Source organism: Schistocerca gregaria, chromosome X (genome assembly GCF_023897955.1).
Source record: "Schistocerca gregaria isolate iqSchGreg1 chromosome X, iqSchGreg1.2, whole genome shotgun sequence".
Lineage (NCBI taxonomy): Eukaryota > Metazoa > Arthropoda > Insecta > Orthoptera > Acrididae > Schistocerca > Schistocerca gregaria.
Window position 1 is genome coordinate 140,757,376 of NC_064931.1, and position 17,249 is coordinate 140,774,624.

Genomic DNA, 17,249 nt, shown 5'->3' on the forward strand with positions numbered 1-17,249 from the left:
GGCGAGATTTTAATAATTTCCTGTCCATTATACTTGTCCGGGCTGTTATGCCGTGGTCGGTTGATGAATTTTGTCTCAATTCCCAACGTTTCGTCTCCGACTGCGGGAGACATCTTCAAGGGGGTCCGTTGGGAATTGAGACAAAATTCATCAACCGACCACGGCATAACAGCCCGGACAAGTATAATGGACATGATATTTCCGGCCGTGTAAGTCTACATTTTAGTATCAGACGCCTCTACGGGGAGGAGATGTCAAGAGAAGTGCGACGCCTGGAAGGACTCCAGAAGAAGAGTGTGCAGCTGTTGTGTTCCCTCACTTTCCTGTCTCGTTGCAGAGCCGTCGGCGTCATACCGAAGTTTCTGAAGATAAAGCGACTGTTCTATTCGGGAAAGGCACAACGCATTTTCAAACGGACTGAGGAGGCCTTACTACGAGAGCGCATTCAGCAGGCCTGACGTGACTTGCCAAGCACAAACTGTAAGTTAATGTCTCTCCATATTACAATCAGTAATAAACTGTGCAGCAGTGACTGGGATAAGATTGATAGACTACTGCATGATACCATGTGGAAGCATATGTTGACAACGTCTAGTAGACAGAAGAAGTAGTTTGATAATTTGCTACCTAAGCAGTCTGTTCGGCATTTAGACGTTTCCCGGACCGTTATCAATTTGTCCAAACGTTCGTTATCTGACGATGAGACATCTGTGCTTGCCAAGAGAGGAAATTTTGCTGTTAGTCCGCGTTATGTGCCCACGAAAGAAATTATAGCCAGTGTAGAAGCAGGAATTCGCAGTGTGGATTCTGTAACAGCTGAAGAAATCGGTATAGAAACAGTGAGAATATTAGCCAATGCAAAACCGCCGAAAAGTAATATAACTGTGGGTGAGAGAAGAGCTTTAAAACTCCTGAATGACGACGATAGTATTTTGGTTCTCCCAGCTGACAAAGGAAGCGCAACGGTGGTTATGGATGTGGCCGACTACCAGAGTAAAATTACTGACCTATTGGATCCGCAAGCATATAGGAAGCTGAATAAGGACCCCACTAACAACGTTCTCAGAACTGTGACGCGGTTGATAAAAAAGTAATCCATTGAAGAGTGTACAGAAAGGTCAGTGCAATTCGGTTGCGCTACCACCGAGGCTTTATGGATTGCCCAAAATTCATAAAGAAAGTGTGCCATTAAGACCGATACTAAGTGCCATTGGTTCGCCCACCTACTCGTTAGCCAAGTTTTTGACTACGCTGTTGAAACTACATGTGGGCCGTTCGGACTCTTACACAAAGAATTCGACACATTTCATCTGCAGATTGGATGGCATAGTGCTCCAGCCGGAGGACATATTGGTCAGCTTTGATGTGGTATCGCTGTTTACCATGGTTCCACTTAATGATTTATTGGAACAGCTGGAGCGAATTTTTCCTGCCGATATTTTAGAACTATTTAAGTGTTGTTTGACGACCACATACTTCAAGCGGAATGAACAGTTTTATGAGCAAATGGATGGCGTGGCTATGGGAAGCCCCCTAAGTCCCGTAATTGCAAACTTCTTTATGGAGAAATTCGAAGAACAGGCCTTAGGTACTGCCAGCAAAAAACCAAATGTATGGTTCCGATACGTGGATGACACGTTTGAGCTGTGGAGACATGGTAGGGAAGAACTAAGCCGGTTTCACGAACATCTAAACAGCATAAACTCGAGAATTCAGTTTACAATGGAGGAGGAGGAGGTAGACGGCAAATTACATTTCATCGATGTGCTTGTTTTTAGAAATGAAAATGGTAGTTTGGGCCACTCAGTATACCGCAAACCCACGCACACAGACCGTTATTTGCACCGGGATTCGAACCACCACCCACAACAGAAGCGGGGTGTTATCAAGACGTTAGCGGACAGAGCTAAAAATATTTGTGAACCTGAGTTGCTCGACGCTGAGATGGAACATCTCCACAATGCATTAATGAAGAACGTATATTCGTCCGCCGAAATAAAACGTACGTTGAGGCAGCCACGCAGAAACCATACTGACGTACAGGCTACTGCAAAATCTAAGGTATTCCTGCCGTTTGTTAAAAATGTAACGGAAAGAATAGGGAGGATCTTGACGAAGCGCAATATTACCGTAATTTACAAGCCCACCAGGAAGATACAGGAATACCTTAAGCCTGCCAAGGACGCTCGCAAACCTTTGGAAAAAGCTGGAGTGTATAGGATCCCATGCAGCTGTGGTGATGTTTATGTGGGTACAACTAAAAGAACAGTTTCTAAACGTTTGGAAGAGCACAAGGGAAACTGTAGAAGAGGAGAAATGGAACGATCAGCTGTTGCGGAGTATGCTTTGCAGCCAGGGAACCACAATATTCGTTTCGAGGAGACGCAAGTACTAGCGGCCACAAGCGGATACTACGAAAGGCTCTACAGGGAGGCAATCGAAATCGCTAAACACCCAAATAATTTCAACCGAAAGGGGGAGGGCGTGAAATTAAACGGTATACGGATGCCGGTGTTACAGAAGATGTATACCACCCGTCCACTACCGGGTGATGGCAACGGCGATCGACGGCGACGGACAGCGGCCAATTGCACTGGCGTTTTCAAAACACGTGACGTCACACCGCAGCGCGGGAGCTCGCGGAGACGGAATTTAGCGGCAGTCAGTAGCGAGCCAGTGGGTGTGTTGGACCTTCTATCGACCTACGGACCCCCTTGAAGATGTCTCCCGCAGTCTTAGACGAAACATTGGGAATTGAGACAAAATTCATCAACCGACCAAGGCATAACAGCCCGGACAAGTATAATGGACATATTTCCGGCCGTGAAAGTCTACATTTTAATAATTTCCACATCGAAATTCTGTCTCGAAATCTGGAAGATCACCCAAAGAGATTCTGGTCATACATAAAGCACACCAGTGGCAATACGCAGTCAATACTTGCACAACGGTAAAGTCACTGATAACAGTGACACTAAAGCTGAGTTGTTAAAATCTGTTTTCCGAAAGTCCACCAAAGAACACTAAGTAAGTATTCCTGAATTACAATCAAGAACTGCCAAGATGAGAAACATAGAAGTAGATATCCTCGGCGTAACAAGGCAGCTTATATCAAAGCCAATGCCTCCGGTCCATTTTGTATACCAGTCAGGTTACTCTCAGTATGCTGATAAAATAGCTCCACGTTTAGCAATTATGTACAACCACTCGCTCACAGAAAGATCTGTACCTAAAGACTGGAACATTACTCAAGTCATACCAATACCAAGAAAGGAAGTAGGAGTAATCCGCTGAATTACAGGCCTATATCACTAACGTCGATTTGCAGTAAGGATTTAGAACATATACTGTATTCGAACATTATGAGGTACCTCTAAGAAAATTTATTGTCTTATAGTCAGCACGGATTCAGAAAATATCGTTTTTGTGAAACAACTAACTCTTTATACTCATGAAGTAAGTGCTAGCGACAGGGGATGTCAAATTGATTCAATATTTTTAGATTTTCAGAAGGCTCGACGCCGTTCCTCACAAGGGTCTTCCAACTAAACTGCGTGGCTATGTAATATCACCTCAGTAGTGAGACTGGATTTGTACTTTCCTGTCAGGAAGGTCACAGTTCGTAGTAATAGACGGAAAGTCATCCAGTAAAACAGAAGTAATATCCGGCGTTCTCCAAGAAAGTTATAGGCTCTATTGTTCCTCGTCTATATTAACGACAAAGGAGACTGAGTAGCCGTCAGATTGTTTGCAGATGATGCTCTCAGTCTTGTAAAGTCCTTCAGATGATCATAACGTCTTGCAAAATAATTTAGATAACATCTGTATGGTGCGAAAAGTGGCAATTGACCCTGAATAAAGAGAATTACTAAAAGAAATCAGCTAATTTCGATTACGCGGTAAGTCACAAATCTAAGGGCTGTAAATTCAACTAAATACTTAGGGATTACAATTACAAATAACCTAATTAGAATCATCACATAGATAATGATGTGGGTAGACCAAACCAAAGACTGCGATTCATTAACAGAATACTTAGAAGGTGCAACAGGTCTACCAAAGAGGCTGCTTACACTACGCTTGTCCGCCGTATTCTGGAGTTCTGCTGTACGATGTGGGATCCGCATCAGGTGGGACTGACGGATGACATCGTGAAAGTACAAAGGAGGGCAGCTAGTTTTGTATTATCGCGGAATAGGGGAGATAGTGTCACAGACATGATACATGAATTGGAGTGGCAATCATTAAAACAAAGGCATTTTTCGTTGCGACGAGATCTCATGAAATTTCAATGACCACTTTTCTCCTCCGCTTGCGAAAAAAATTGTGTTGGTACCAACCTAAATAGGGAGAAATAATGATCACGGTGAAATAAGAGAAATCAGGGCTCGCACAAAAAAAAATTTAAGTGCTCGTTTTTCCCGCGTGCCGTTGAAGAGTGGAACGGTAGAGACAGTATGAAGGTTGTTCATTGAACCCTCTGCCAGGTACTTTGTGTATAGCAGAGTAATCAGCTAAAGAAATGGATACGGGTAGGGTCAACTCAAACGATGAAGTTTCTCTCAGTGAAAATCTTAGCATTAACAAACGAACAAATAATTTAGAACGTTGAAACAACGCATAACACCGTCCGCTAATTCTCATATACCCGCAGGAAATTTTACAAGCTATTGTAGAACATCTACAGCCCAATTTTGTCTCTTCTTGGAATTTTTCTATATCATTTCCGCATCAGGAACTGGGCTCAAAAATTTTGCACTAAGGAAGACATCCCAAACGATATTCTTAACATGTTTTGCTACCAAACGGAACACTAATTCAACAAACCCTGCTGGCCATGACTTTTCCACAGCAGCATTGAAAGGTAAGAGAAACTAACTACATCATCAAACAGCGAAACTTTAGTTTCAGACACTCCATGTTATATGTACTTTAATCAAACAATATTAGAGAACTAACAGGCCAATGAGAGTAATCAGAAAAGAAAGTGGTAGATTAGAAGGTCATAGAGGTCATAGACGGAGCGTAAGTTTTAATCACAGAACCATGAGTAAAGGAAATCGGCTGTGCACTTTTCAAGGAAACCATCCCTGTGATTGCTTTGAGCGCAGAGAACCTAAACCTGAAACTTCCTGGCAGATTAAAACATTGTGCCGGACCGAGACGAACTCGGAAACTTCGCCTTTCGCAGGCAAGTGCTCTACCAATGAGCTACCCAAGCACGACTCACGCCCTGTCCTCACAGCTTTACTTCTGCTAGTATCTCGTCGCCTACCTTCCAAACTTTACAGAATCTCTCCTGCGAGAGAGAAGTTTGGGAGGTAGGAGATGAGGTACTGGCAGAAGTAAAGCTGAGGACCGGGCGTGAGTCGTGCTTGGGTAGCTCATTGGTAGATCACTTGCCTGCTAAAGGCAAAGTTCGAGTTAGAGTCTCAGGACGGCACACAGTTTTAATCTGCTAGGAAGTTTCATATCAGCGAACACTCCGCTGCTGAGTGAAAATCTCATTCTGGAACCTAAACCTGGATGGGCACACGGGAATTTGGCCCGTCTTCCTCCCGAATGCGAGTCGGGTGTGCCAACCACCGCGCCACCTCGCTCGGTGGGAGTTATCATTCTTCCACTTTCCGTCCATACTAAGAAAGGCACATTTTGTTTGTAAAGAAGTACATTATTTGTACAAATTATCAATTAACATCACTTTAGCTAGAAAATTCATCACTTGGGAAAAATATCGCAAGTTTAATTTTTTTACCTTTTAATGACTTAAGATGTAGTATATTAAATGGCGGAGAATGGAAACGCAGAAAGGAGAAAGACGAGCGCGAAAGGAAGGGATGAAGGAGAAGAAACCGTAGTAACAAAGTGGCTCATTGGTTACGAGCCAGGCGTTAAATCTAAAGGTGCAGGCTTTGAGTCCGTTCCGGTATATTCTTTACTTTTGGCTTCTTTCAATATTCCGAATTCGTCAGTGTGCAAACTGACGAGAATCATCTGGAAATCAGATTACAAACTTATTCGTGAGATCAGCACATTTTTTCTACGTGCAATTGCTATTTTAAGTACCACGAAGGTGGCTTACTTTGCATATGTAACTACACAAATTATTTGCAGCAGTAATTCCATAATCAGATATTCATTGCATAGCATTACGCTCTTATTACTTGATGCCAAGCCTCAACTGTTTTACATACCTATCGAGTATTTTATACAAAAAGCGGAAGAACATACTCTTAAAATGTATCAAAGAACAAGTCAGTTTGACAACGGCCTTGAAATATAGCACTACGGGCAAAAATAGCTCCACTAGGGCAGAGATGAGTGCGTTACGCAATTGTGTGTGCCTTCTCCCTTGTGAATTTAAGATGCTGGTAATGAAAACTTAAATCGCTCCTCCTAGAAAACTCAAACTTGTATATTTCACCTCTGGGTGTGATAGGTGTCCATTCGAAGCAGAACTGCACTTTAAATGAATTCATACCCAACAAGAGCTCTTCAGTAAGACAATATACACCAGAAGTCTCTGAAAAGAATTCTTAAAGAACTACGTTTTATTGTCCCATACAGTGATTGGTAATGTGGTGCTGTGCGCTTTACCAGCTGCCTATGGATTAGTATTCCAGTCAGCCGTGAACTTTTATGATCACCCGGATATTCGTAACATTGCCTTCCATTTTTTTCCACGTGCGCTTCCAGAGAAGAACTGGCGATAAAATCTGTAAGTGGTTCTATAAACTCCCTGTCAAACACATAGGTGAAAGCTGCAGAGTAATCTTGTACATGTAAGGAAAGCGCGGTAAATGTGTGGCAGAAAATATGCGCACTCGGCTCAAAAAAAAAAAAAAAAAATTAAGTGTCGTTACCACTGAGTCATTTCATTCAGTGTTGTACAAAAAATACATATGAATACAACAGTCAAGTATTTCAAATAAGTTTTACAGTGCACCCAATGACGATGGTTAAGATGACAATTCTTGTAATGGTACCAGTTCAAGACAATGCAAAGAATTGTTACCGGTTATGTCAGGTGCTCACGTCACGAACTGGACAGAAGACTATATTTAAAGTTACGGCATAGTTAGAAAAAACATCCCTTCCGTCCTTACATCTTCTGGTACCTAAAGCGGAAAGATTTTGTCCCGACTTTCCTCAATAGCAGAAGGAAGGGATTAATTTACAGGGATTTAAAGATACGACCAATAGCTTGTAATATTTTAGAAACAAGTAGATAACTCTAGGGAGGTATCCTCCAGGAAGATAATTGTCGCAAAACTTTTTAGCATCTACCAGCTGACTTCTCAAACACGAGTTGTTGGAACTACGACACTGATCAGATTTCTCAGTGTTTCCTCAATGATCTCATATCTGTGCCAGAGAAATTATTCCATGATGTTATGGCAGGTATTTTGCAGGCCCTTCAGATTCTGCAGATTAAGAAAGAACGTGGGAGAAATCTGAGCACGATAATTTCGCGATACAGGCGAAGAAAGCTAACACTACCAGCAACAAACATTTGAACTTTTAACGTTATCAGTAACGTAAAATTAAATACAAGTGGGTATTAAGTGCCAAATGGCATACCTGATGACCCATGTATAACCGAAGGTACACTAAGATGTAATTAAGTCCGTGACTTCAGCTAGTTTCCCAATGAGTAAATATCAATACTACTTAATACTGTATTTGCATTCGAACTTTACTTAGACCTTGGGCTACGGTACAGTGATCATACCAGCCGGCGTGCCAATTATGCTTAGGGCAAGTTAACACTGTCGGTGTTCTGACCATTCCCTTTCGAACACCCGACAAGCATGTCTCAGGCAGACTATTTGAACCATTTTAAATTCTCGGGAGAAAACGTTATCACTGTCTATGACGTAGCCAACTTCCATTCCTTTCACATTAATGTCAGTTGGCTCAACAAGGAAAAAACCAAGTGTTCTACGTACACACAGTATCAGCCACGTTTCCTCAACATTTCAACAGCATCACAACTTCCGACTGTATTGTAGCTGGTGTAAAAGGATTTCAGTTGCCACTACTGAGCACTGGAACAAATACCACATGCGATCTTTGTACTTCAATGCCACGGAAATTCATTGGTCGGGAAACTCACAGCCGGTTAATTCGCCAAGCAGTGAAACAGCTTTCGTTCCTCCCAGACTAAAGCTAAACAAATTCTAATCTCCATTCTACGAGGATCAAAAAGTCGCGACGGGGTAAACAAGCGAATGACTTGTTGATAGGCAGGCGACGCGAAGTTTTAAATGCTGGATTTACCGCATATTTTAGGGGAAGAAGGCAAAGTCAGCCAATACGCTTTCTCCGTAGATTCCATAATAAAACACGTCTCAATCATATGTTCAGCCCAGCCGATTAAGTACTCTTTCCAGGATAGCGGAGCTCGTTTCCTCAACAACAAGGGAAAAGAGTATAACGGGCCCATAGCTGTTCGTATTTGAAAATAATTCAAGAGTCACTGAATGCATGACAACTGCATGTATGCCACATACGGACTCCGATACCTGCTTATCGTAGTCTATTACTACACAACATGCTACATGCGCTGGAATCTTTACACATTTTCCCCAAGTTGATAACCAGCGTACTGAGTGTCAGCTAGAAACAGAATGTACGTTGCACTGATTTATAGTACAAGACGCAGTTTCCATAATTCAAAACAGGCATAATAATAAAAAAAAACACGCAAACTCGCTCTCTAGTTGCAACAATTAGGCAGTACGTGATTAAGCAGCAACCTTCCGGTAGCGCCTGAAAAATTTACTTGTAATACCTATTATAATTCACGGACGTCAATCTAAGGTTGAAAATCCATCTTTAAACTGATTGCAATTAGTGACACTCTCGCCTTATTTTAAATCCAGATTTTGTGTACCCACAGGCGACAATTTTACACAGATAACGAAAATTTGAGGTAATTAAGGTTTTTCCGTAATCGTTTCCACCAAGCTATAGATACAGAGTTGTAAACATACTTAAAAGTTAAAAAAAGAAATTCGCTCCACTATAAAGATAAATATCTGCGACTTATTGAAGCATGAAGCTGATCACTGAAAATGACGCATAACTCGCGAAACAACATTACCTACAGGCCTCCTTACATTCCACAGTACTTGCCAAATATTGGCTGCAATATCCAGCACTATTTTTTGCATTAAATAACATTACACTCCATTCCTCCCACAGGACGAACGTGACTTACCGCAAACAAGCAGTTACTTTTCGGCAACTGTCAACTGCTCCTAACGCTCCCTCACAAGCAACACACAGGTTGTTGACAGCAGGAAGGTACTGTCAAAGATTACTATCACCAGACACTCTGGAGGCAAAGTTTATAACTTGTCTCTTAAAGAGGTTCATGTAGTAGATCAGTTTATCTCAGTAAGCATGATACGATTCGTAATTATAAACAGAACGACTGCGGAAATTTTGCTTAAATTACTTCATTTGTTTATTTTTAATGTTACACAGCAGACAATTTTGACAGAACCGCACTAAAGTTTCGATTTTCTATTACAAAGTTGGTGCGATTTTCAGAAATGGATATATAGCTTTAAATGCAACCAGAAACCATTTTTCAGATAATTCGTAGGGTCGGGAGAGGCATTATTTTAAGGTCTGTATTACACTATCGAAGTTCTTGGTCAGATCTTTTCTTAATGCTACAATGAACCTCTAATATTTATAAATGATACGATGAAAGTATGCAGAGTCCGTCACAGATTTTATAAAACGTATTTTACAGAAGATATTTGATGAAGTTGTTTTGACGGTGTAATGAGGGCCTAAAGAAAAATAGCAGCCTCAATAGCCGTAATGGCGAAATCACGATGAGTTTGAGCCTTTAGATCTAGCAGTAACCCGTCTGAAAGGCCGAAGAAAAGAAGGTTACGGTTCAATTCGACGACGAGGTTATTACAGACGGAGCACAATCTTATTTAGTACCGTTGAAGCGTGTCTTTCGGTGATGGATCTGGTTAGAGATCGGTGCTCGTGATGAAGATATCCATAAAAATGGGGTATCTATTAACATGGAAGGTGGGAACACGATACCTGGGCATAAATGAAAGAAAAACTTTTGATGTTGAGATGAACTGAGTTTGCCGCATCTGCACGTTTATGAGAGTTGAATAAATATTAAATAAATTATTTGGCCATATTTACCTGTTACACAACGGGTAGCAGTAGGACGTAAAATGGAAGCTTTCAAGGAAATTAGTAAGCATATGCTCTGACAAAAATATCGCATTTATTCAAGAACAGCTGAACAAACTACTAAACTAAACGTTAATAAATATGTGATGGTTGCTGTTCTTCATAACATTCTCGGCTGGGTTACAAAATTACATTTACAGCAGCGTGTTGGAGACCCAGCACGATTATCATTAATTATTAATTATGCAAGGGGAAGAGGAATCTTTCAATGGCGACACTCACACACAGATACATAAATAATTGAGATTCACCACAAATATAAGAATAAAATAAAATTCACCAGTATGCACGTGGTTGGCAAACGGTCGTTTCCTTGGCTGGAGTGCGGGAAGCAAGTAAACAAGAATTCATCGATAACAATAAGCTTTTAATACACTACTGCCCATTGAAATTGCTACACCAAGACGAAATACAGGTGGTAAACGGGTATTCATTGGATAAATATATTATACTAGAACTGATATGTGATTAGATTTTCACGCAATTTGGGTGCGTAGATCCTGAGAAATCAGTACCCAGAACATTCACCTCTGGCCGTAATAACGGCCTTGATACGCCTGGGCATTCAGTCAAACAGAGCTAGGATGGCGTGTACAGGTACAGCTGCCCATGCAGCTTCAACACGATACCACAGTTCATCAAGAGTAGTGACTGGCATAGTGTGACGAGCTAGTTGCTCGGCCACCATTGACCAGACGTTTTCAGTTGGTGAGAGATCTTTCTGTATCCAGAAAGGCCCGTACAGGACCTGCAACATGCGGTCGTGCATTGTCCTAGTGAAATGTAGGGTTTCGCAGGGATTGAATGAAGGGTAGAGCCACGGGTCGTAACACATCTGAAATGCAACGTCCACTGATGAAAGTGTCGTCAATGTGAACAAGAGATGACCAACACGTGTAACCAATGGCACCCCAAACCATTACGCCGGGTGATACGCCAATATGGCGATGACGAATACACGCTTCCAATGTGCGTTCACCGCGATGCGATGTCTCGCTTCATCCATTCATTGTTGTTGGCAACAGAGGCACATAAACAGAGTCTTTTATTAACCCTCACAAGAAAAAAATACATAGTCATGTACACTGACCCTGGAGGCCAGCAATGTTAGGTGAATCATTTGTTCCCGTGGGACCGATCCATCGTTCAGAAATCCTTTGCTTTAAAAATTCTTGCACTTCCCGCCAGTGTGGCGGTGCCCCATCCTGTTCGTTAATAAAGTCGTTCGAATCAGTCTCCAACTGTGGGAGAAGAAAGTTCTCGAGCATATTGAGATATGCGCTTACTATAGCTGTGTTCTCGGCAAAGAAAAATGGACTATACACCTTTTCTCGTGAAACTGCACAAAACACATTAAATTGTGCAGAGTCTCTCTTATGTTGTACAACTTCATGTGGTTGTTCGGTACCCCATATTCTCACATTATGACGGTTCACCTACCATTTTAAGTGGAATGTTGCCTCTTCACTAAACACTAAGGGTGGAAAAAACTACCATCCTCCATCCTGCCAAGAAGGAAATCACAGAGCTCCACACGTTGTTTGTCACCTTCACGAAGAGCTTGCATAAGCTGAATTTTGTATGGCTTTATGTGTAAACGGCGACGCAACACACGCCAGACGGACATCGGGGGCATGTTGAGCTGTCGAGCTACACGGAGAACGGATTTCTGCGGACTCCTTGTGAAGCTATGGTGGATGCGTTCGACGTCTGTGTTAGACACTTGGGGACGGCTCTGCGAGTTGCCTTTACACAAACAATCCGTTTCTAGGAATTGTTCATTCCATCGTCTAATGCTCTGTGCTGTAGGAGGATCGGCGCCATACCTAGTACGAAAGCAACGCTGAACAGTTATTACTGACCCGCACTGCGCCAAACGTAGACTACAGAACACTTTGTTGTCCCGACATTTTTACTAGAACTGAAGTGGGCGCACACTACTGCTACCTAGCGGGAACCATGTAAAACTCCAGAGTTTGCTCTTTCCAAAAGCGTGTTGTTCACACACATCTCTAAAATAACATAACAGTTTCTTTTAATCGGATGGTTCTTTTTGTTACACCCTGTGTGTGTGTATGTGTATGTGTATGTGTATAGGTGCGTGAATGTCGCCATTGAAAGATTCCTCTGGTCCTTCCATGATTAATAATTAGTGATAAATCGTGCTGGGTTCTCCAAGACGCTGTTGTAAATCTAATTTTGTAACCCAGCCGAGAGTGTTATGAAGAACAGCAACTGTCACCCATTTATTATAGTTTAGCTTCCAAGTTAGTTCATCTATTTTTGAATAAACGTGATATTTTTACCAGAGCACATGCTTACGTATTTCCCTCCAAACATCCATTTTACGTCCTACTGCTATCCGGTGTGCAGCAGATAAATATTGCCTAATTATTTATTTAATATTTATTCAACTATCATAAATGTGCAGATCCGGCAACTCAGTTCATCTAAACATCTAAGGTTTTTCTATCATGTATGTCGAGATACCGTCTTCCCACCTTCCATGTTAATAGATATCTCATTTTTATGGAAATCTTTATCATGAGTACCAATCCCCAGACCCTTCACCGACAGATACCCTTCACCGTAGTAAGAAACACTTTTAAACTGAGACGTGGCGTCGTTAGCCTTAATCGATTTAGAAAACCTTACAATACTGAGAAGTCTATGGCTTTACGGAACCCACTTCTCACGAAAGGGTGAACAGTGCCTTATCCGCTCACCCTCTTCGTTGTGGAGAAGCCATTCGATTATTGGCGTGGAAGACAAGTATGTTTCCACAGTTAAGGAAGGTGGGGCCGGTGGACAAATCCAAATTTACATCTTTACTCAGCAAGCCACTGTTCACTGTATGGAGAGAGAGAGTGTATTTCCGATAATTATTTGCCAATCTTTGTCTTATTCTGTCCAAGTACTGGATGTTTCCGTATGCCCTTATTCTCTATTATCTTTTCATGATCATTTTCTGGAACATTCATTTGAGCATAGTGTGCCGTTATTACCGGTTCTCTATTCATCTTCCAAGTGTAACAGGATCAAAATCGACATTCTACCACGTATTCTCAATAAACTTACCTGAGCAATAGCGTTACACTTTCGTATGGATGGCACAAAACTTTTAGGATCCTAGCTGCGCGTCTCTGAAGTCTTTTAAAATCTTGTTGTTTTGCAGTTTCTTACAATAACCAAGAAACGGCATTTCCCTTCAGACAACGACATAGTCAGAGGACGGTATGCGAGAGTTATTGACTCCATCTCATAACGTGTTTGTGTACCGGTTGTTCCAGATACGGTGTTTTTCTGTAACACAGAAATGTTTAGTGAAAGCAGTACTTACTTCGATAGGTAAGTGTAAAAGATGTTAAGTTTTGTACAAAGATATAAACACATCCAATGTAGTTATTTTCCAAAGAGATGCAGCAACGAGGTATAATTTTTTAAATAGAACAGTATTCTTTTATATCATTTTCTGCATGTAAATCAATCTAAACGTTAGTTTTACTAAGGTTAGGTTAGGTTAGTGTTTAACGTCCCGTCGGCAATGAGGTCATTAGAGACGGAGTGCAAGCTCGGGTTAGGGAAGGATTGGGAAGGAAATCGGCCGTGCCCTTTCAAAGGAACCATCCCGGCATTTGCCTGAAACGATTTAGGAAAATCACGGAAAACCTAAATCAGGATGGCCGGAGACTGGATTGAACTGTCATCCTCCCGAATGCGAGTCCAGTGTGCTCCCACTGCGCCACCTCGCTCGGTAGTTTTACTAAGGCAAAAAGAAACTTCCAACATTTTTGCAGTGGATACAACTAGCTGTATATAATTTGCAGAGTTTAGATGGCTGTCCTGTTGGCAGAGAGAGTCTCCATTCTTTCCAAGCTAATTATGTAAGTGTAGACCAGATATGGTTCAAATTCAGAGATACAGTATCGACAACAATAGATAGATTCATACTGTAAAAGTTAATAACAGACAGGACTGATCCACCATGGTGCAAAAACGCGTCAGAACACTGTTGCAGAAGCAACGAAAAAAGCATGCAAAATTCAGAAGAACGCAAAATCTCCAAGACTGGCTAAGTTTCACGGGAGCTCGAAATTTAGTGCGGACGTCAACGCGAGATGCTTTTAATATTTTCCACAATGAAACATTGTCTCAAAATATGGCAGAAAACCCAAAGAGAGTCTGATTGTATGTAAGGTACACCAGTGTCAGTCAATGCCGTCACTGCGCGATTGCGATGGAAATGTTACCGATGATGGTGCCACTAAAGCGGAGTTGAAAAAAAAAAAAAAAAATCAAATGTGTGTGAAATCTTATGGGACTTAACTGCTAAGGTCATCAGTCCCTAAGCTTACACACTACTTAACCTAAATTATCCTAAGGACAAAGACACACACCGATGCCCGAGGGAGGACTCGGACTTCCGCCGGGACCAGCCGCACAGTCCATGACTGCAGCCCCTTAGACCGCTCGTACTAGATACAGTTTTTAATAATTCCTTTCCGAAAGCAGACGAAATAAATATTTCAGAATTCGAAACCAGAACACCTGTTAGCGTGAGTGACATAAAAGTAGATATCTTAGGTGTTGCGAAACAACTCAAATCACTTAAGAAAGGCAAGTCTTCCGGTCCAGATGGTATACCAATCAAGTTCCTTTCAGAGTATGCAGACACAATAGCGCCTTTCTTAGTAATCATATAGAACCGCTCTCTTGACGAAAGGTCTGTTCCTAAATATTGGACAGTAGCACAGTTCACACCAATATTCAAGAAAGGAAATAGGAGTAACCCATTTAATTACAGACCTATATTACTGACTTCAATTTTCAGTAGGATTTTGGAACATACACTGTACTCGAACATTATGAATCACCTTGAAGAAAATGACTTATTGATACATAACCAACACGGATTCCGAAAATATCGTTCTTGTGCAACGCAGCTAGCTCTTTATTCCCATGAGGTAATGAGTGCTGTCAACAAGGGACCTCAGATCGATTCCATATTCCTAGATTTCCAGAAGGCTTTTGTAACCGTTCCTCACAAGCGACTATTAATCAAGTTGCGTGCATATGGAGTACCGTCTCAGCTGTGTGACTGGTTTCGTGAATTCCTCTCAGAGAGGTCACAGTTCGTAGTGATAGACGGTAAATCATCGAGTAGAACAGAAGTGATATCTGGCGCTCCGCAAGGTAGTGTCATAGGCCCTCTGCTCTTCCTGATTTGAATAAATGATCTAGGTGATATTCTGAGCAGCCCCCTTAGATTGTTTGCAGATGACGCTGTAATTTACCCGCCGGCCGCGGTGGTCTAGCGGTTCTAGGCGCTCAGTCCGGAACCGCGCGACTGCTACGGTCGCAGGTTCGAATCCTGCCTCGGGCATGGATGTGTGTAATGTCCTTAGGTTAGTTAGGTTTAAGTAGTTCTAAGTTCTAGGGGACTGATGACCTCAGCAGTTAAGTCCCATAGTGATCAGAGCCATTTGAACTATTTTTGTAATTTACCGTCTAATAAAATCACCAGAGGATCAATTCCAATTATAAAATGATCTAGAGAGAATTTCTGTCTGGTGCGAAAAGTGGCAATTGGCACTAAACAAAGAAAAGTGCGAGGTCATCCACATGGGTACTGAAAGAAGTCCAATAAATGTTGGGTGTACGACAAATCGCATAAATCCAAGGGCTGTCAGTTCGACTAAAAACCTAAAAATTACAATTAAGAGCAACTTAAATCGGAAAGACCACATAGATAATATTGTGCGGAAGGCGAAACAAAGACTGCGCTTTGTTGGTAGAACACTTAGAAGATGCGATAAACCCACTAAAGAGACAGCCTACGTTACGCTTGTCCGTCCTCTGCTGGAATATTGTTGCTCGATAAGGGATCCTTACCAGGTAGGATTGACGGAGGATATCGAAAAAGTGCAAAGAAGGGCTGTTCGTTTCGTGTTATCGCGCATTAGGGGTGAGAGTGTCACTGACATGATACGCGAGTTGGGGTGGCAGTCGCTGAAATAAAAACTGTTTTCTTTGGGTGATATCTATTTACGAAATTTCAATCACCAATTTTCTCTTCCGAATGCGAAAATATTTTGTTAACGCTCACCTACGTAGGGAGAAATGATCATCATAATAAAATAAGACAAATCAGAGCTCGAACAAAAAGATGTAGGTGTTCCTTTATCCCACCCGCCGTTCTAGAGTGAAATGGTAGAGACGTAGTATGAAAATGGTTCGATGAACTTCTGTCAGACACTTAAGTGTGAATTGCAGAGTAACCATGTAGATTTAGACGTAGATGTAGATTTAAATGAGGTGTAAGGCGTCCCCATTACATTATGAAAATAGGAAGATCTCGGAACAGAGTTAAAACAAAATTATGGCTGAAGGTGCATGTTTAATCATTTATTTTCAACAATACCTGACAAAGTGATTCAAAGCTGTAGTTGTACCGACAAATACGCTGAAGTTTTGTTGATGGAGTGAGTTACGAGGGCATGCTGGAGAGTAATGACTCCCAATTTTTAATGTGGGAAATAACGTTGTTCATCTTTATTCTTCATGTGTACATATTTATATCTCATCGTAGCCACCCTGACGACGAACACGTTTCTCCCAACAAGAAACCAGTTTTTTGATGTCGTCCTGTAGAGTGTTTCACTTTGTTAGAGGAGCCGCAACCTAATTTGTACTTGTACCACTTCATCACTATCTAAGTGAAGTCCTCTAAGGTTTCCTTTGGTTTTTGGAAAGAGATGAAAATCAGGGTGGGGGTGGAGGGCAAGTCGTGACTGTACGGAGGATGAATGAAGGCAGTGAACTCAAGGCATCACATTGTTGCAGACGTCGCAACGCTCGTGTGTATTGTAGCATTGTCATGCTGTAGAAGAGGACACTCCATGTTTGGACGTACTCTTTGAATTCGTGCTTCTAGTTTTCTGAGGGTCTGGCAGTACCTTGCTGAGTTTATGGTGTCTTTTGGCACCACACTTTGAACATTCCATAAAACTGTG

The 17,249-nt window shown here is 41.7% G+C and overlaps 1 protein-coding gene across 2 annotated transcripts in view; it reads right to left on the reverse strand.

Moving 5' to 3' along the window:
* Positions 1-9,325, reverse strand: part of LOC126298760 (protein FAM186A-like) — a 37,045-nt gene extending 27,720 nt beyond the window's left edge. The window contains exon 1 of one of the 2 annotated variants that reach the window (XM_049990207.1): positions 9,224-9,325. The gene's annotated coding sequence lies outside the window, so the exon portion shown is untranslated. Of the gene's footprint in view, positions 1-9,106; positions 9,197-9,223 lie in introns of those variants that run through there. The other variant, XM_049990208.1, reaches the window with a different exon arrangement.
* Positions 9,326-17,249: the final 7,924 nt, after the last annotated feature.